Source organism: Equus przewalskii, chromosome 11 (assembly GCF_037783145.1).
Source record: "Equus przewalskii isolate Varuska chromosome 11, EquPr2, whole genome shotgun sequence".
Classification (NCBI taxonomy): domain Eukaryota; kingdom Metazoa; phylum Chordata; class Mammalia; order Perissodactyla; family Equidae; genus Equus; species Equus przewalskii.
Window position 1 is genome coordinate 23,235,176 of NC_091841.1, and position 21,640 is coordinate 23,256,815.

The following is a 21,640-nucleotide window of genomic DNA, read 5'->3' on the forward strand; positions in this document are numbered from 1 at the left end:
TACATTCTGAGAAACGTGTCAGGTGATTTCACTGTGTGTGAACGTTATAGAGTGTCCTTACACAAACTTAAATGGTATAGCGTACTACACACCTAGGCTATATGGTACTAATCTTATGGGATCTATCGTATATGCGATCCGCTGTTGACTGAAACATCGCTATGTGGTACATGACAGTGTTGGTTCCCCCCTCCTGCTCAGAGGCCTGGGCTGGGCCCCCTGGCACATGACTTTTGCTGTCCATGGTCCTCTGCTCATTCCAGCAAGAAGATGTGTGTTCCCAGGAAGGAGATATCATGGCTCATGAAAGTTTTTTGTTTTTTTAACCTGGAATAATACTCCTTAGGTGAAACAACAGAAAATGGCATTTGAAGTAATCTCTGTCTGAGGGGTCTCCTGTGTTTCGGCCTTGGAATTCTTCCCTGAACTGAAACCCATAAGCTGACTTTTGACCTGTGACCCTTTGCCTCTGTAATAACACAATGGAATCTGGTTTTCTGACTTGTTCTAACCAAAATCCATGGAATTCATTCATGTGAGCATACATGATATCATATTTTAAAACAAATTTCTCCGGAGGAGTCATATTTTTTTTCCTCCTTTTCTTTCTGTGGCAATGGTAGGGCCAGCAATATAAGACTGGGCCACATCAGATACTCCAGAGCACCAAGATGTAGGGCCCAAGGTTTCAGATCGACATGTCGGAAACTTCTAGAGACAGATTACTGAGGAAAATTCGTGGGAGGTTTATCTGAGCTAGGAAGCTAAATCCCTCACTGTCTTAGCAAGGGTGTCAGTGAGGTGACAAAACAGGGATGGGGGAGTCACAGTGCCCAGCCTCTTAAAGGAGAAGCCCTTTTCTTGTCTTTTTTTAATTGAGGTAACTTTCACATAACATGGGTTTAACCACTTTAAAGTGTACATTCGGCGGCATTAGTACATTCACAATGTCATGCAACCATCACCTCTATCTGGTTCTGAAATGTTTTCATTGGAAAAGGGAAACCCCACACCCAGTAGCAGTCACCCTCCCATCCCCCACCCCACCCCAAGCCCTTGAGAGAAGCCCTATTTTGCACAAGATTTCTGAGCGCCGGGGTTGGCATTAGGAATATTTTTTTCTCAAGGGCTTTGAGGCATGAAGGAAAGAGCATGTGTGGGCTTTAGGGCCAGACACGGCCACGTTCCAAAGCCAGCTTTGTCGCTTATCTGTGTGACCCTGGGCTAGTTGCTTAATCTCTCCAAGCCTCAAGACGGGGGTAATATCTACTTCACAGTCAGTGTTGAAATATCTGGAAAGGAATCTTTCTTCAGAATTGAAACTCAGGTATCATGGCTGCTGGTCCTTGGGTATGTCAAGGGGGAGCCCTCCACCCTCCAGGGTCTCCGTGCAGGGCTCCCGGAAGCTTAACTTGGTCCTGATGTCCTTCCATTAGCCTTTAGCAACAGAAAAGGCCTGGGGACTTACATCTGAGCATATTTCAGGACATCAGCCTCTACTTCCAATACTTAATATCATGCTTGGCTCGTAGATACTTAAGAATGAATAAGCACATGGGGCAGTCGTGACCCACTCAGGCAATTCTGGAGACATGTTGGGAACTGAGTCTGCGTGTTACTCGTGGGTCGTAACTGTAGTTCTGTGGGAACCATGGGGACCTGAAAGGGCAGGTGGGAATAGCCTTTTGGGGTTAGCAAGCAACATTATTCCTTTGGACTCACTGCCTCTTAAACTCTTCCGCTGGAGGATCATGACGGCGGAGGAGAGTGAGTGGGAACCCTGGGCATGGGCCGAGTTTATCCTGTGGGCTTGTGTACCCTCAGAAGTACCCCAATCTGAGAGACGCCGTGGGAAAGTCACTGGGCTCCCGACCCTTCCCTGAGGCGCAGGAACACACCCTCCTACATCCTCAGGACACTCACCGTAGGCATTGGTCATTACTGGTCGTGGTGGGTTCTGTGCTTTTCTGAGTTGTAGTCTGTGAACTCCATAAATGGATTCCGAAGGTCGAGGACAATCTGGTTCTGGGATTTCTGGCTGGAGGAGCCGAGCCAACATACTGAGGGCCTCTTGAATGCCTAGGAGCGATAAGTTCTGATCTCCTGCGTTCAGCCAAGACATTTGTTTCCAGTTCCAATGGTCAGACATAACTGACCTGCTTAAGCAAATCCTAGCAAGAGGAGAGGTTCCAGGAGTGAGGACAAGCTAGAGCCTGTTTCTGTAATGCTGGTAAAGTCCCAGGAATGTCGTTCTGGGCCCTGGGGAAGCTTTAGGGGCCAGCAAAGCCGTGACTCTTTCAGAAGACATGGTTTGCTGGGCTTCAGAGGTTCAGGAAGAGCAGGCATGGGTTTCTTACAGATGGGGTAGGAAGGGGTGTGGAAGGCTCGGCTAGATCCCAGGTCAGGGCACTGCCAGTGTGAGTTTTGGAGTTCTCGTTTATTAGAGTTCCCCCAAATCTTGTCAAAATTCAATAATAACCTCCTCACTATTTGCCAGCAGGTAAGTCACGGCCCAGTGATGGCTCATTAGCCAGAAGTCTGAGTAAGACAGCCTCACTAGCCCTCTTGAAAGCTCTTTGCATCACACAATGAATCAGAGATGTCATCGGTGATGGTAGAACCCCTTCCCACGCCTTGGGCCCATCTCTGCAGACCACCTCCAGGAGAGGGGAGCCAGGGGCCCTGATGACCCATGGGCCTTGGTTTTCCCACTTGTGAGCAAAAGTGACCCTAGACCTTCTGCTAGTGAGGGGAACTTGTTTTTCTTTCTCCCTGTCTCTCTTTTTTGCTCTATCAGTGGACTTCTGGAGAAACGTGGGCTTTTCTTGTTCCTCTGGTGATAGGTCGGCCTTGGCACCTGTTCTGGGAGTTGTCCCTGCGGGTTTGTGTAATGGGACGTCTTCTGGAAAGCAGGGAGGCGGTGAAGGAAGGCACACAGTACTGCGTGGGTGTGAGAAGAGGGGGAAACCTAAGACCTTAGACGGGGAGGCTATCCACTCTGGGACCGGATGTTCAGTCGGGAGGGCTGCAGGCGAGATGGGGAGTGATAAGAAAGAAGCTAAACATACAGGTCAGCCCTGGTCGATAAGCCCTGGTCAGAGATTTGGACTTTTTTCTAACAGAAGTGAGAAATCTGAATCAGTTTTAAGTATCAAAGGGGCATGATCGGACTTGCCGTGAAAGACCCCTGTGGCTGCATTGTGGGAATGGCTGGCAGTCTGCGTGGGGATAACGGCCGTGGAGTCAAGTGAAATAGACAGATAGGCCTCAGTAATGACTGAACAGGGCGAGGCAGAGAGAAACCCAGAGTCACTTTTTGTCTTGGGCAAACAGTGGTGTCTTAGCAGAGAGAAGGAAGAGGGCGTGCAGGAGCGGGCAGAGGGGATACGATGGGTTTAGGTTTGGTTATTCTGAGTCTGAGAAACTTGTGTGACACAGACAAGGTTGTCCAGTCAGCAGCTGGAGAGAGAGCTCTGGTTAGAGACATCGGTCTGCGGGCCGTTGGCCCCCAGGTGGTGAGTGAAGCCGAGGGGCAGCTGAGCTACCTTGAGGAGAGTGAGGAGATCCTGGGACAGAGGCGAGGGAGGCGCTGGGCCGAGGAAGGAGAGCCGGTGGAGGAGACTGAGAAGAGGGAGCGGGATGGAAGGAGGAAAACCAGGGGGGTACAGCGTCATAGCCGCCAGGGCAGGAGCGTGTTTCAAAAGAGGAGAAAGTGGGTGACAGTGGTAAATGCTTCCAAGAGGCCACAAGCAGAGTCCGTTGGATTTTACAACGTGGGACCCTCAGGAACGATCTTGGTGAGCACACTGGTGTGGCAGAGGTGACACAGATGTAAGCTGAGACGTCAGCAAGTGGAGAAAAGCACTCAGGACCCTTCCAGAAGTCTGGCTGTGAAGTGAAGGCAACAGCGCTTGCCTTGGGGGCGTGGAGTTGAGGGCATCACAGACAGGACAGACTTCATCAGTTTATATGTCGATGGGAAGGACCTATTAGAGAGCGGAGATTGGCCAGTCCCCATGGAGGACATTTGGGTGAAAGTTTCCACTTATGCTCTAACAACTGCACAGCCTTGTATATACATCCTTACGCATTTGTCCAATACTTTCCTTGGAATAAATTCCCAGAAGTGGAACTACTGGGTCAAAAAGCTATATACATTTTAAATTTAGTTATATATTATCAAATTGCCCTCCACATGGGGCCGGCCAGTGCACACGTTCCACTTGGGCGGCCCAGGGTTCACCAATTCGGATCCCAGGTGCAGACATGGCACCACTTGGCGTGCCATGCTGTGGCAGGCGCCCCACATAGAAAGTAGAGGAAGATGCGCACGGATGTTAGCTCAGGACCAAGCTTCCTCAGCAAAAAGAGGAGGACTGGCAGCAGATGTTAGCTCAGAGCTAATCTTCCTCAAAAAAAAAAAAAATTGCCCCCCACAAACTTGGAACCAATTTAGGCAACTATTTCCTGGTAATGACATCCTCATAAACTTTGAATATTGTCCACTTTTAAGATCTTTGTCAATATGACTGACCCAAAATACTACTCATTGCTATTTTATATTGCATTTCTTTGGTTTCTAATGAGATTGGGCATCTTTTCCCATGTCACTGACTATTTTTATTTCTTGAATTACCTGTTCATACCCATTGTCCATTTTCCTATTGGGATGACAGACTCTTTTCATTGGTTTGTGAGAACTCTCCACTAAGGATATTAATTGTAACATATTTTTACCTATAAATCTGTTGTTTCTCATTTATCTTTCTTTTTTTTTAAGATTTAAAAAAAAAATTTCTCCCTTTCCTCCCCAAAGCCCCCTGGCAAATAGTTGTATATATTTTTAGTTGTGGATCCTTCTAGTTGTGGCGTATGGGATGCCACCTCAACATGGCCTTATGAACGGTGCCATGTCCTCGCCCAGGATCTGAGCCGATGAAACCCAGGGCTGCCGAAGCGGAGCCCATGAACTTAACCACTGGGCCATAAGGCTGGCCTCTGTCATTTATCTTTACTTATGATGTTTTTCCCTAAGAAAGTTGAAACTTGTTGGGTAGGCATCTCTGTCATTCCTTCCCCTTGGTTTAGAACCTGGTGCTTTTTTTTTTTTTTTTTTTTGGCTGAAGAAGATTAGCCCTGAGCTAACATCTGTTGCCAGTCTTCCTCTATTTTGACTTGAGGAAGATTTAGATCTGAGCTAACATCTGTGCCAATGTTCCCTCACTTTATATGTGGGTTGCTGCCACAGCATGGCTGACAAGTGGTGTAGGTCCATGTCCGGGATCTGAACCTGTGAACCTGGGCCACCGAAGCGGAACATGCCGACCTTAACCACTGTGCCACGGCACCGGCCTCTAGAACCTGGTGCCTTTGCTCAGCTCTGGCAGCTGAGCAACCTCACCTTTTGACTGGCAAGAGTTTCACCATATTTCATTTTTTTCTACCCTTCTCTTCTTTTCTAATTGGGGTCCACAGTTTCTGCAGATGGAAAAAAAGCCAATGTACTTCTTGTGCTGTTTTCTCTGGTGTCTTTGAAGCTTTTCTGGGGTGAGCAGGCAGACTGTGGGTTGGCTTTCCTTGGAGTCTGGCTGCACAACTTTGACATGGAGGACTGGCAAAAGCCATGCCATTCAGTCCTGGGGGTGAGGTCCCAGGAGGGACAGTTTCTACTCCCTCCAGAGAGTTCCCAAAGTACAGGTTAGGCCTCAACCTGTGCTCAGTGCCCCGGGGGAAGGCCTGGCCATCCTGGACACTGCCTTCTAGAGAAAGCAGTATCATGAACCCTCATGGACCCATGATTGTTTTTATTCTCCCAGGACTCGGGAAGTGATGGGTGTCACCTGTCAGGAAACTGTCTCTTGTTGCCGCTTTGCAATTCTCGACTGCTTTCCCTTCTCACTGTCCCTCCCTTGTCTTCTGATGACCCTGGTGCTTGGATTACAGACTGAGGTTAGATATCGTCAGAAAATGTGATCTGCATCGTTGGGAGAAAAGACATCAGAGGTTAGCGTGTGGGAGAAGAGGAGAAGAGTAATTTTCACTGTATTGTACCTGGACAACAGTAGAGAAAATCACGTGATGAGCCCTCATGTACTCATCCTCTAGCTTCAACAGTTTTTAATTCATGGCCAGTTTTTTGTTTTTTTGAGGAAGATTAGCCCTGAGCTAACATCTGCTGCCAATCCTCCTCTTTTTTTTTTTTTTTTTTTGCTGAGGAAGACTGGCCCTGAGCTAACATCCATGCCCATCTTCCTCTGCTTTATATGTGGGACACCTACCACAGCATGGCTTGCTGAGTGGTGCCGTGTCCGTACCCAGGATCTGAACCAGTGAAACCCGGGCTGTGGAAGCAGAACATGTGAACTTAATCACTGGGCTGGCCCCCATGGCCAGTTTTGTTTCATCAATATCTCACACACTTGTTTCTGAATTATTCTGAAGCAAATTCCAAACATCACAAAATTTCATCATCTGCAAATATTTCACTATGCATCTCTTAAAGATTAAAAAAACATCGCCCCAAGACCATTACCACATCTGAAAAAATAACAGTAGGGGAAGACAGTTTTTATGCTGATGGAACATAGTATAAGGAGTAGGAAGATCTGGATTTTCTTTGTTTTTTTTCTGAGGAAGATTGGCCCTGAGCTAACATCTGTGCCAATCTTCCTCTATTTTGTATGTGAGTTGCCACCAGTGCATGGCCACTGATGAGCAGTGGAGGTCTGCACCCAGAAACCGAACCCAGGCCACTGAAGCCAAACTTAACCACTATGCCACAGGGCCAGCCCATGAGATCTGGTTTTTTAATTCTAATTTACTGTACAAGAACTCAGGCAAGACAGTTAACTTTCCCATACCTCAGTAGTTACTTTCATGAAGAAATGGGAGTCTTTGCCTCAAATTAATAACATTGGTCATATTTACAGAAAGGCTTTCTTTACTAAAAAGTTGCTTTTTTTTTTTTTGCTGAGGAAGATTAGCCCTGAGCTAACATCTGTGCCAATCTTCCTCTATTTTGTACATGGGTCACCACCACAGCATGGCTGGTACACAGCGTGGTGTATGTCTGCTCCCAGGAACCAAACCCATGAACCCAGGCTGCCAAAGCAGAGCGCATAGAATTTAACCACTACACCACGGGGCTGGCCCATAAAATGTTTGTTAAAGAATAGTTTTATGTTTTGAGCTCTCAAAGTGTCTTTATCTAGCACTTTACTTATCTGTGTAACTAAGGTAGGGAAAGGTGAGGGGTATTTTTCAGATACAGAAATGGAGGGCCAACATGACTGAGTTACTCGTTCGCATTTGTAGGAGGTCAGGGACAGACTTCCAGAGTCAGAGTTAGAAAGGGCTCTCGAGGGAGGCAGGACTCCTGCAAAGAGAGGAGCATGAAAAGAGGGCCCCCCAACACTCTCCTCTGCGTGCACCCTCACCTCAGGGGAGAATGAGAGGGGCAGAGGCAGCCCTCTGGGGCATGCTCGCTGTGCCCGCTGCTAACCAGGCAGGCAGCGTGGGGCTGGAGCGTCCCTGGGACAGTGACTCAGGCTGCCCCACACCTCCTATGCCTGGTAGATTTGGCACATCGTCGATAACACTGATTGAATAGAAATTAAAAAAAAGAACACAACAGAACAACAAAAGAGGGGAAAACAAAAGAGCAGGAAGAGCCTTGACATTTTAGTGCTAAGGTGGAACCTGGAGATCTTTTTGCAGTTGAGGAAACTGAGGTCCAGACAGGAGAAGGGCCTTTGCTAAAGTGGCGTGAACCAGAGCTGGCAGGCCTCCGCACAGAGTCTCCCCAGCCTCTGAACTCTAACTGGTTCTCTTTGGAGTGACTAGGGTGATCAAAAGCCACCAGAGAAGAAGGGGAGGGGGCATGGGAAACGCTCAGCCTGTCCCAGCCACTTTGGTGACCTGGGTCCCTGGCAATCTTGCCTTGAGCCTCTCCACAGGCTTTCCTGAGATTCCCCCCTCCCCCAAAAAATTCTGGCCTCAGAGGGGTGAGAGGCGGGTTTTGAGTACTTCCTAAGGGCCAGTGTCTTTGCCATTGAGTAAAAGTTTTTGCTTTGTCTGAGATTAATGCTATCTTTTTATTTCACATTTGCATTGGCCACCCCATTCATTTTCAACCTTTTGGGGTCATTTTGTTTTAGGTGAGTCTCCTGTAAGCAAGCTGTAATTTAACTCTCATTTTTACCCCATTCTGAGTCTCTGCCTTTTCATTAGGGGAACTTAAACCATTGATAATTATTGCCATAACTGATCTGTATGTGGTCTGCCTTCCCCAAACCCATTACCCCAACCTAATCATGAGAAAAACATCAGGTAAATCCCAGTTGAGGGATATTCTACCAAATATCTGGCCAGTGTTTCTCAAAACTGTCAAAGCCAACAAAAACAAGGAAAGTCTGAGAAACCATCACAACCAAGAAGGGCCTAAGGAGATATGGTGACTAAGTGTAATGTGGTACCCTGGATAAGATTCTGGAACAGAAAAAGGACATTAGGTTAAAACTAAAGAACTCTGAATAAAATACGGACTTTAGTTTTGTTTTTTTTTTTAAAAAGCTTTTCTGGGCCGGCTCCGTGGCCGAGTGGTTAAGTTCGCGCTCTCCACTGTAGCGGCCCCAGGATTCGGATCCTGGGCGCAGACATGGCACCACTCGTCAGGCCATGTTGAGGCAGCGTCCCACATCCCACAACCAGAAGGATCTGCAGCTAAGATATACAACTCTGTACAGGGGGGGTTTGGGGACATAAAGCAGAGGGGAAAAAAAAAAGGAAAAAAGATTGGCAACAGTTGTTAGCCCAGGTGCCAATCCTTAAAAAAAAAAAAAGGAAGATTGGCAACAGCTGTTAGCCCAGGTGCCAATCTTAAGAAGAAAAAAAAAAAGCTTTACCACAAGAAAAGTCTAGGCCAAAATGGCTTCACTGGTGCATTCTACCTAACATTTAAGGAAAATATACTGTCAATTCTACACAAAATCTTCCAGGAAATAACAGATGAAGAAATGCTTCCCATATTAAACAAATTAACTGTAAAAGAACCATAAACCTAAATATAAGAGCTAAAACTATAATAACCTAAAAAAAAAAAAAAATAGAAGAAAATTTTAGTGACTTTGAGTTACGAAAAGATTTCTTGACTCCACAAAATGGAATGAACTCTAAAAGAAAATAATTAATAAATTGGACTTCATTAAAATTCAAAATGTTTTCTTCTTGAATAACACCGATGATAAAATGAGATGTCAAGACTGAGAGAAAATATTTGTGAAACATATATCCATCAAGGGACTTGTACATGTAATATATAAAGAACTCTTACAACTCACTTAGATGAAGACGAAAATCCAGTAAAAAGTTGGCAAAATATTCCAAAAGACACTTCACCAAAGAATATTTATGGGTCGCAAATAAGACCCTTCATCAAGGATTTTACATATATATATATACACACACACACACAAACACATATATATATCAAATAATATCATTGGTCATTAGGGAAATGCAAATTGAAACCACAATGAGATGCCACTATATCCACTATAATAACTAAAATTAAAAAGACTGAAAATATCAAGTGTTGACAAGGATGTGGAGCAACTGAAACTCTTATGCCCTGCTGGTGGGAATGCAACACGGTCCAGCCACTTCAGAAACCAGTTTGGAAGTTCTTATAAACTTAAGCATAGATTTACCATACAACCCAGCAATTCCACTCCTTGGCATTTGCTCAAAAGAGAAGAACGTAATTGTCCATATAAAGGCTTGTACATAATGTTCATGACAGCGTCATTCATAACAGCCCCAAACTGGAAATAATGCAAATGTCCAGCAACTGGTGAATGGAAAAACTAATTGTGGTATATCCATACAATGGAATAGTACTCAGCAGTGAAAAGGAACAAATTACTGCTACAGGCAACAATATGGATGAATCTCAAAAGCTTTATGCTAAGTGAAAGAAGTCAGACACAAACAACTACATATTGTATAATTCCATTTATATGAAATTCTAGGACAGGCAAAACCATAGTGATAGAAAACGCATCAGTGGTTGCCAGAGGCTGGGGTAGGAGGAGAAATTTGACTGCAAAGAGGTACAGGGAAACTTTTGGCGAAGATGTGGCAATGTTCTGTAATGTGATTGTGGTAGTGGTTACGTTACTATATGTCTTTGTGAAAACACAAAATAGGTCACTTAAAAATAGTGAATTTTCTTGTATGTAAATTTTACTTCCGTAAAGCCAGCACAGAACCAAGGAGCTCTCAAAAGAAGCCCTCAGTGGATTCCCACTAAGAGGCCAAATGTATTTTTCCCTGCCCTTGTGTGTAATGAAAGTCCTACCTCTTCCAGATGATAGGGGCAGATACTCCCATTGGGATGGTGACTTATTTTCTTGCTGATCTGTTGACATGAGGATCCCAGAGTGATCAGGAACAAACCATAGCTTGTATCTCAGTGGGACTCTTGCTGAGTCTTCTGGTAGCAGCGTTCTGCCTCCGGGAACCAGGATGTCTCAACCCACATTGCTTGGAGTTCCAGGGTTTGGTTGCACAAATTCCTCAAGCTGGGTCATTTGGAGTCGTGGTAAGTAGGGCCTCCCATACTTCTACCCCTCGATCCTTGGACCCATGTATTCTACCTATTGAGAACACAGCGCCTCATAAAGGTCAATGATTTAGAGTGTATGCTGCGCCCTGGAGGATGGCACCCCATCCTCATAGGCTACTGCTACAAGCTAGTAACTCAGCTGTACCTTTAAAAGGCTGTTCTATCACTGTGTCAGGCTACCACCCTCTAGGCAGTGCCCTATGTGCCACGGCCAGTGGATTCCATGGTCAGGTGCCCACTGCCACACCTCCTTTGCCCCATTGTATGTTCCTTAGTCCCCTGCTAGATAACGTGGGCTCTTGTGGCAGTGGATTGAATCTGTTAGCCCTCAGATAACATTGCTGGGTGAGGCTCTGTGGGCAGGAAAGTCCCCAATATGTGTGTCAGTCATGATCAAGATAAATTGCTAACCCTCTCAAGGCGGAAGAAGTCCAATGTAATCAACTTGCCACCAAGGGGCTGGTTGGTGTCCTCAGGGATAGCGCCATATCAGAGGCTCAGCTTTGGTCTCTGGACAGTAGTATGCTGGCAAATGTTTAACCACCTGCTCTCTGAGCAGGGGGAGAGACATGCGGGAGCTCTAACTGTAGCATCTGTTGGTCTCGGTGTTGTAAATACTCCTACTGTGGCCAATTTCAGGCTACCAACACGATGTCAACTGACACCAAGTTCCTGAAAAGTTGACAGTTGACTGTCTCAAGCCAGTACAGGCTGGTTCCAGCACACTTGTCTCTGCCAGCAGGCTGGATATTCAGCAGTGGCAGTAGAGGGTAAGACGTGAGCCCACACTGTTGAACTCATCTGTAACCTCCATCTTGGCCACCATGGCTACTCCGCTCATGCACAACTGTGTCAGCACTGGAATGGCTGTTGACAGAGGCTGGGTGACATGAACTGGCTGAGTTGCAACTCAGAGTTTGGTGTTTGGCGCCTGTTCCATGGAGGATGCTCCCTGGTGGACAATGACATGAGATACAAAGGTACACTACCACTACCACAGGCTCTCCCACATGCCTCTTCCCCTGATCTCTTTGTCCCTGATCTTTCAGTGTTTCCCCTCCACTCCTAGACCCTGCAACCAACTAGCCAACCCATTCACCACTGTCCATGAGTTTATATATATTCTTATCCAGGGTCACTTGTCTTTCCACATGGCATGAAGTTGTGGCCATTGGGAGGATTTCCCCTCACCACTGTCTGGAGAAGTCATCAGTCACTGTCCTAAAAATCCTCTGTGCTCTGCCTATGCATGCCTCCCTCCCTCTAAGGCCTGGCAACCACTGATATTTTTACTGTTTCCATCATTTTGCCTTTTCCAGAATGTCATATAGTTGGAATCATACAGTATGTAGCTTTTTCAAATTGGCTTCTTTCACTTAGTAATATGCACTGAAGTTTCTTCCATGTCTTTTCATGGCTTGATAGCTCATTGCTTTTTAGTGCTGAATAATATTCCATTGTCTGGATGGACCACAGTTTATTTATCCATTCACCTACTGAAGGACATCTTGATTGCTTGCAAGTTTTGGCAATTAAGAATAAAGCTGCTATAAACATCCATATGCAGGTTTTTGAGTGAACATCTGTCGAACTGGGCCTTTGACTCTTGATAGGATTTCTCTCCCATCCTTTGAAACAAATATGTCTTGCGAAGGCCTCCAATATGCTTGCCACTTTTGTTCACTGATATAGTGGATCCATTCCACAGAATGTCCAAATGGTCCACATCCTTTCAGTCTATATTATGACAGAGGAGAAGAGTTACCATAGCCCTGGGGCAAGGCCACAGTGTATGCTGTGTCCATCCCTTGTGAATGTGAACACTTTCCGGTCCTCCTTCCTGATAGTAATAGAAAAGAGCTCATCCACCATATCAATGGCTGCATTCACATACCTGAACCGGGATGACTCCTTAGAGTTGACGTGAATTGAAGCAAGAGGACTGGGCTTCTGCCTCGCTGCCTCAACCTGTCAATGGGTTCAGGCTGCTCCAGAGAGGGGACCTCAACTTGGGTGAAGCAGCTTCTTTCAGATGAGGGCAATTCCTGGGGAGAGACTCAGCTATGAACAGCCCACACTACTGGCGGCTGAGAGAATGAGTGCTTTGGTTCTGAAGGGGAAAAATCTAAGCTGGATCCCACAGCATCCGCTACAGATATTAGTCGATCGAGTGGAGATGTGGAGCAGGCAGGTGATTAAATGAGTCTGGAGTCCGGAGAGAGATCTGACCGGAAACAGAAAGGTGGGAAAGCATGCAGCCAGGAGCAGTGGTGGTGACGGCAGTGGTGGTGGCGCCAGTGGGACTGCGGGCAAGTGAAAGGCCTTGCGATGCTGAGCCTGCTGCCCGCCCTGGAGACATAGAGATGGGTACTGAGATCAGCTGCAAGATCCAGAGTGCCATTAAGGGGAAGTTGCAAGAATTAGGAGCTTATGTTGGCTTCCTGGAATATTAGATAAACCGTGCTCTGTTACAACTGCCCCTTCTTGTCTAAAGTCTGCTGATACCAACATCTTCGATATCACGTGCCTTCCAACAAGAGCGGTTTCAGTCGGGGAGATGAGAGAAGGCATGGAGCTGCAATGCCACCCCTTGCAGTTTCTAGCACTAGACCTGAAAAAAGAGACTCCAGAGTTTCTACAAGTTCACGGGAGCAGAAAACCACTAATGTGAGACAGGCTTAGGACGACGGAGCTGCAACCTGACTAATGTCAACAGGGAAGACACTGAGGGAGTGAGCGCCCTCTGAAGATGTGACAGATGTTAAGCCAGAACCAGATGATCTCATTGATGAAGAAGCTCAAGTTTGTGCAGGAGAATCCCTTATCTCAGAAAAAACCTACTGGGACACTTACATGTCCTTCTTTTCGCCCTTCCACTGAAATTTATCGACTACCTGCAAGTGGAAATGCAGACAGTGGTGCTCATTGAAACGGGTTGCAATTTCAACAGCAGCCAAACAGGATTCACACTGCCAAGCAACTCGAGATACAGAACAGCCGGGTATGTGGAACAGGATGTTTGTGTGAACCAGAAGTGCTTAACCACTTAGAGGAGACTTACAGACTCTTCTTCCAAAATGACTCAGAAAAAACAAGTATTGAGGAAGAAAAGTTTCAGAAGAGAAAGTTGCCTGTGGTAGGTTCAGTTGTTAAAGTAAAAAAAATTCCACGATGGAGAAGAAGAGAAGGAAGATGGTGATCGTGGGTCCCATACAGGAAGCACCTCCAGCAGTGTGTCGGTGCCAGCAGAGCCCGAAAGGAGACCTTTGCTTCCACCTTGTAAACAAGCGAACAAGAATCTAATTTTGGAGCCAGCCCTGATGGTCCAGTGGTTAGAGTTCCATGCTCCCACTGCTTTAGTGGCCCAGGTACATTTCCTGGTCATGGAACCACACCACGCATCTGTCAATTGCCATGCTGTGGTGGAGGCTCACATAGAAGAACTAGAAACACTTACAACTAGGATATGCAACCATGCACTGGGGCTTTGGGGAGACCAAAAAAAGAGGAAGATTAGCAATAGATGTTAACTCAGGGTGAATCTTCCCCTGCAAAAAAAAAAAAAAAAGAATCTAATTTGGAAGGCTACCTCTGAAGTTCAAGAATCTGTAACAAAAACAACTAACTATTCTACTGTCTCCCAGAAACAGACACTTCCAGTTGCTCCCAGAACTTGAACTTCTCAAGAAGAATTGCTAGCAGAAATGGTCCAGGGGCAAAGCAGGACCCCTAGAATAAGTCCCTCCATTAAAGAAGAGGAGACAAAAGGAGAAAATGTGGAAAAAAGCCAAGGGACTCAGCAGAGGCAATTGTTATCCCCACTGCAGTTTGACGCAGTAATGGCAGACACTGCAGACCAGTCCAGACGACTATGACACAGAATCCACGGTCCATGCAGGCACCAGGTCATCTCTTCTGAAGAAGCCAAAGCTGGCTGAGGAGACAGTAGTGGCACCAAACCAAGAGTCGAGATAAAGACTGCAGATACCCTTTGGGTAATTTTGGGACAGCTCATGCAGACACAAGATCTTGTCCAACCAGAGAAACCTGCAAATTCCAAGTTTATAGTGATGCTGGATGTTGTCTCCCCATCCTCCCAGGATGCGTGTCAGGTCAAGAGGAGGAGGTGTGCTTTGAAGGAGTGAAACCCATAAACCAAACAGCAGCCTCAAACAAGGGACTCAAAGGTCTCCTCCACCCACAGCAGCTGCAATTGATCACTTGGCAGCTTGATGACCCACATAGTGGCTTTTCAAATACTGAGATGAGGCAACTGAGTGTGGCACAGAAACCAGAAAAAATTTTGGAGCTGCCTATAAAAATGGGGATGCGTGTGCTTACCATCATCCTGTTTCACCTCGCAAAGACTTCCCCAGTTGCAAGTATGCTGAAAAATGTCTGTTCATCCAAATTGTAAATAGGATGTAAAATGTACTAAAGTAGATTGTCCCTTCATATAAGTAGAAGAATTCCGGTACTGCCTCCAGAACCAGCAGTTATAACACGAGCCCCACCTTCTAGTAGTCAGCTCTGCCATCACTTCCCTGCTTGTAAGAAGATGGAATGTCCCTTCTATCATCCAGAGCGCTGTAGACTGAACACGCAGTGTACAAGACCTGACTTCACGTTTTATCATCTCACGGTTACTGTGCCCCCGTGACGAGCCTTGAAAAGGATTCGACCTCGAACCGGTGAAGGACGCCTAGTCCCACCTGACACAAGATTGTGAAGTTTGAAAGTTTCCATCTACTGATGACAAACACTCTACAGAGCTAGTCAAATCTTTGAAACTTGGAAAGAAAATCCATGAGGGCAGAGACCTTTGTCCTTTTCTTATCTGATGTATTCCAAAAGCTTAGAACATGGTAAGAGCTCAAGAAATATTTGTTGATTAAATTAAATAAAGTTCAGGAGAAGAATGTCCAATATGGAAAAAGGATTCAAAATCATGTCGTGTATCCGGGGAGAATTATTATACGTTACGGACTGAAGGTGTCCCCTCCGAGTTCATATGTTGAACCCCCAACCCCCAAGGGGGATGGTATTGGGAGACAGGCCTTCGAGAAGTAATTAGGTCATGAAGCTGGGGCCAGGTCTGATGGGGTTCGTGCCCTTAGAAGAAGAGACACCGGAGAGCTTGATCTCCCTCTGTCTGTGCACATGCACCCCGGAAATGGGTATGAGGACACAATGAGGAGGTGGCCCCATCTCCAAGCCAGGAAGAGAGCCCTCACCAGAACCCCACCATGCTGGCACCCTCATCTCAGCCTTCCAGTCTCCAGCATTCTGAGAAAACAAACTGGTGCTCTTTTAAGCCGCTCGGTCTCTGCTATACGGTCCTGGCAGCCTGAGCTGACTCATATATTATGTGTCCTGGGAGAGGCACTGACCCTCCCCCAAGAAAATCTCAGCAGGAAGAGCAAACAAAATTATCAGCAACCAAGAGCAGTCAACTGTTAATTGCAGGTCAGGTCCTGTACAAAACAAATTCCAAAGAGCGAGATGTAGATGACCAGAAGACCCGGTGCGCAGCCCCACCTGTCCTGGGGGAGTGGCGTCATCCTGAGCAAAGTGCTCCCACTTCTGCCCCCACCTTCACCACGGGCCAACTGAGAAGGTCGGACCCTATGAGGTTTGTGAATATGCGCTACTGTTATTGTTAAATGTAGAGATAATTCATGTTCATTTGAAAGCGTCCACCATTGCGGAAACGCGGAGTAAAATAGGAACGCTCCCCCTGCCATTCTCTCTGCAGAGTCAACCACAGGCCCCAGTGTAGCATCCATCCTCTTACACCTTTTTCTGTCATGACCCCACTCAAATTTTCACCCTTGCGTGAAGCCTTCCCATGTCCCAGCTCCCGTATTTCCCTTCTCTTTTTTCCCTGGCATTTTGTGTGGGAAGACAGAGATTTAGGGGACTGAAGGCAAAGTGGCGGAGCTGCTTCCGTGAGCGGGTTATGGAGGAGCAGTTCAGAGCGCCACACTCTTCAGACGTTGAAGAGCCATTTATGGAACCGTCTAACTCAGCATCCAGCTGAGCAAAGACAGCAAGCGTGGCTGGGATGCTACTGTGGGTGGGAAAGGAGAGTCATAATGTATGTCTTAAAAGACCGATTTTGAGTGTATCCTGTCATTTAATTGTTTTTATTGAGGCATAGCATAGATAAAGCACAAGCATCTTAAGTGTACAACTTGGAAAAGTTTTACTCACACACATACACCCACACCCACACCCACGTACACACAACCCTATGTAATCACCACACAGACAAGGAATATCTCCAACACCCTGGAATTTCCTTATGCCCTTTTCGAAGCAACCCCCCCATTCCAGGGTACCCACTGTTCTGACTTGTATCACTGTCTGTTCATTTTGCCTCTTCTGGAACTTCATCTAAATGGAATCACGCAGCATGTGCTATTTTATGTCTGCCTTCTTGTGCTCATTGCGATGTCTGGGATTCCTCCTAGTTGTTGCACGTAGCACTATCTCGTTCTTTTTTATTGCTAAGTAGTATCCCGTTGTAGGACTGCGTCATGATTTGTTCATCCTGTCTTCTACTGATGGACATTCGACATGTTTCCAGTCTGGGGCCATTCTGGTCGCGTTTTCTGATGGACAGATGTGCTCATTTCTCTGGTGGGTCTACCTAGGAGTGGCGTTGCCGGCTCACGATTTGTTTCTTACAGAAATAGCCAGAAGGATTTGCCCCAGCCATGAACTCTGAAGCCGCAGAAGGAGCTCTAAGAATATTTGTGGAACGATGAGACGCACATGTCTCATCTCGTCAAGATCATCCCTGTCGGGAAGAGGCAGCAGCCAGGGGCTGAGCTAAAGAGCCGCAAGACTTGGGAGACATTATCTTCTCCCATCCCCACGGCCAGGAGTGAGGCTGAGTGTCTCGTTCCAAGGCCGACGTTGCCCTGACCTCCCGGGCTGTTATCTGTGCTTTGTGACTCGGCCCCCACAGTTCGACGAGTGACTTGGAGGAATAAATTCACGTTTCCAGAGCTGCCGATACGCTTGCTCAGTTCAAGCCAAGCTCTGTTCCTGCCTCAAGGAGGACTTTGAGTTTGAGGGGAATTAGCCCTGATTGGCAGGAAGCCAAGGAACAAAGCAGCAGCTCCTGTCCCAGAAGGACCAGAGCTCCTGAGCTCCTGGCACCACCAGGGCCAGCAAATCAGAGTCCGAAAGCAGAGGGGACAGTAAGCCCTGAGATAGCCTCCCAGCCGTCCGGCCTCAGTCTGGGATGCTGGAGGCTTTCGGCTGCACCTGAAGCCTATTGAACACTTTTTACAAGCAGACGCGTTGTTGCATCGTTGGAATCCGGCTAGACACAGTTTACGAGACCGTTCGCTTAAAGTCATCTGTCTGACGGCACCCAGCAGCCTCCGGGCCTCTCGCACAGCCCCTGTACTCGTTCGAAAGCAGCAGGAGGGCACGGTCAGTGTAGCAGAATCAGAGGAGGGCTGCCCAGCCAGGACGAGTCCCTCCCTTGGGTGTCCTGGTCACCCTCCTTCCCAGGCAGAGAGCAGAAGGCTTCAGCACCGCCTAAGCCCCTGAGGGCTGATTGGGGGTGGCAGGAGACATCCTGAGCACAGGCGTTATCCGAGTTGTGGAGCATCAGCCCAGGAAAGCATGTGCCCTTCAGGGCCATTGAGTCAGCGGGTTACCGATTCCACAATTATCAATGTCTTTATGTGTAGATGAGAAAAGCAGATGTTCAGAGGTTAAGAAATGTTCTCAGGATCACGCAGTCTTCAGCAGTGCTGGCACCTGGACCCACTCCTGTTCTCTGCCCTCTGAGTTCCACTCGTTTCCGCTGCCTTGCCTTGGGAGCATCAACCCTGATGGAGGCTGACTCAGGCAGGAGACCACGTGAGGCCTTCAGAATGGGGTCACAGATCCATGAGTCACTGTCCACTGGAGGAGGTCCCTGTTCCAGCACCACGCCACTTCTCCAGCCTTCCCCTGACCTGCACCCGTCTCCATGCCAGCCGGTCTTCTCAACCTTCAGACCCGTCTCAAATGATGCCACCTCCAAGAAGTCTCCCCATCGCCCCGACAATTCAAATCATCCCTTTTAGATCTCCTATAGTTTTTGTTTGGTTTTGTTTTTAAAGGAAAAGCATATGTCAGAGGTTTGTTGAACTCATTAATGAGGGAACCAGCAGGATAGCAAAGATGGCTCCCAGGAGAATTTGAAGAACAGGGTATTTCTAGAAATTGTTAGAACAAGATGAGTGGCTCAGATACAAAACTGGCTTTTTTGGAATTAACTTTTCTACCTGAGAGAAATCATTTGCACTCTGCCTGACAAAAATCTACAAGTTAATACGGAGCTTCACAGACCCACAGCCTCTAATCAACACTCGATAGAAAGTCAAACACAGGTGTGGACCCTAGCCTAGATCAGGAGTCAGCAAACAACAGCCCATGGGTCAAATCCGGCCCTCCACTTGTTTTTTTAAATAAAGTTTTATTGGAAGCCAACCATGTTCATTTGTGTGTTTATTGTCTATGATTGCTTTCACACTACATTGGCAGAATTGAGTAGTTACCGAGCTGTGACAGAGACTATGTGGCCTGTGAAGGTGAAAATATTTACCATCTAGCTCTTTACAGAAAAAGTTTGCTGACCCCTGATTTCTCATGGGTTTTTTTCTATTAAAATTTTTTCGTGTGTGTGGAAAGATACACATAACATAAAACTTACCATCTTAACCGTTTTTCATTGTACAATTCAGTGATATTAAATATATTGTTGTGCAACCATCACTGCCCTCTATCTCTAGAACTCTTCATCTTGTAAAACTGAAACTCTACACCCTTTAAACAGTAATCCTCCATTCCCCTCTCCCCCAACCCCTGGCAACCACCATTCTGCTTTCTGTCTCTATGAATTTGACTGTTCTATGTACCTCATGTAAGTGGAATCATACAATATTTTTCTTTTTGTGACTGGCTTATTTCACTTAGCAAAATGACCTCAAGGTTCATCCACATTGTAGCATGCGACAGGATTTCCTCCCTTTTTAAGGCCAAATAATATTCCATTGTATCCAGGTCTACGTTTTGCTTATCCATTCATCCATCAATGGACACTCGAATTGCTTCCATGTTTTAGCTATGGTGAATAATGCTGCTCTCAACTTGGGTGTAATATATATCTTTGAGACCCTGCTTTCAATTCTTTTGGGTATAAACCTAGAAGTGGAATTGCTGGGTCATATGACAATTCTATTTTCAGTTTTTTGAGGAACGGCCATACTATTTTCCACAGCAATGACACCATTTCACGTTCCCACCAGCAAGGATTTCAATTTCCCCACATCCTCGCCAACACTTGTTATTTTCTGTTTTTTTCATAGCAGCTATTCTAATCTCCTAGGTTTTTGTACTTCCTACCTACCTCACCAACCCCCAACAATCTCCTCTTAGTCACTTCTGTCTGCATGCTGACAAGATGGTCAGATCCTGTGGGCGTGGGTGAACATGTCTGCATCCCCTTCAGTGACCAGCACGCTGGTTGTCTCAAATGGACCCTGATTTCCAGGAGCTTACATTCTACAAAGGGAAGTGAAAAACCTACCTACGTATGCCCACAGGAGCAAGGGAAGAGTCCCAGTCTGGTCATGGCTGGGAGTACCTTAGGGCTACCAGCATGGGATAGCCACAGTGGGCTCCCTCCCTCGGGTCTCTGCCCTCTCTATCATCCTGCCCAGAGTTCTCTCAAAAACACAGCTCTGGAACCACAACACCCTTCAGTGCCTCTGTGCTCAGAAATAAAGTGTAGACTTGTTAGAAGGTCAGTGCAAGAACCAGCCCATCCTATCATCCCAGCCTTGGCTCCACTGAGTCCCTTCTGTGTCCCCTTTGTCTCGGGGCTGCTGGACACCCCCATTTCCTGAGCACCCACACACTGTGACCTTCCTGGCCTTCGAGGCCCAGCTCCGGGCACCTCACCCACCTACCCTTCCCCTAGCCAGATGTCTTCAGTCTCACCTCTGCGTTTCCCAAAGGCCCATTGGAGTTTTCTGCGATGGCGTGTGCAGGAGAAAGCACGTGGGATGGAAATCTGAAGATCTGAGTCTGATCCAGGCTCTCCCACCAGCTGACGTTTGTCTTGGGTGAGTCACTTCACCTCTTGTTTCTCCATGTTTATAAAAAAAGAGATGGGGCCAGGTCATCTGGAAATTTCCATCTATAGATAAAACTCCGTAATCCTCAATTACTTATATTCCCACACTTCCCTGCCAGACTGGATGCCCTTTAGGGCAGACGCTAATTTATTCTTTGATCTCCATCCCTAGCATCCTCTGTAGAAATTTCCATGGCGTGAGCACTCAGGCTGTGATTCTTGGATGAGCGAAATAATTTCAAACAGATTTCAAATGTTTTTCCTCCATCAGACTACTGACCCTGGGTGGCTTTGGGGCCCCATGATGTGTTCTGCGTCTTGCTCACTAAATGCCCTCTTTCCTCCCCACCTCTCTAGCTGACAAACTCCTCCTCCTCCTCAGAGAGGCAACTCGAATGACCTCTCCTCTGTGGCACTTGTCACGTTGTACCTTCTTCACTAGACTGTGGACTCCTGAGGGCACAGTCATCTCTTCCTTGTCGTCATCGCTGACGGTGCAGGACACTCGCCAGCTGTTTGCAGACAAGAGGAGGTGGAGTTAGTGGAACTGAGCATAAGGGAGGCATTGTGTCCATGTGATGCTCGGAATGTTCCGCTTCCGTCCTGACGGTGCCAGCTCCCAGGATCCAGCCTCACAGAGCCCAGGCCCAGTGCCTGCAGCAGCGAGGTGGCATTACTCTATCTCCCCATCGCCCCGCTCCATGTTCTCCTGGAGGAGGCCATCGCTCTCCAGGAGCCCCGTCTCAGCCACGCCCCTGGGGGTCCCAGATGAGCTGGTGATGAGCCTGGTGGCTGCATCCAGCTGCTCCTGCTGCCCCTTGACCCTCGGCAGGGGCAGCTAACCAGATCTGGGAGGTGAGGGGGGAGTGGCC

The 21,640-nt window shown here is 47.1% G+C and overlaps 1 long non-coding RNA gene and 1 pseudogene across 2 annotated transcripts; one reads left to right on the forward strand and one right to left on the reverse strand.

Moving 5' to 3' along the window:
- Window positions 1–2,422: 2,422 nt before the first annotated feature.
- On the reverse strand, window positions 2,423–21,332 carry LOC139074487 (uncharacterized). 2 transcript variants are annotated; one of them, XR_011524127.1, is made up of 4 exons: window positions 21,199–21,332; window positions 20,633–20,780; window positions 5,841–5,974; window positions 2,423–3,986 (listed from the first exon to the last, which is right to left on the reverse strand). It is a non-coding gene; the product is annotated as an uncharacterized lncRNA (long non-coding RNA). The 2 variants fall into 2 exon arrangements; XR_011524126.1 differs by lacking the exon at window positions 2,423–3,986 and having other exon boundaries at window positions 4,618–5,974; window positions 21,199–21,317.
- LOC139074485 (zinc finger CCCH domain-containing protein 14-like) lies at window positions 13,145–15,504 on the forward strand (annotated as a pseudogene).
- Window positions 21,333–21,640: the final 308 nt, after the last annotated feature.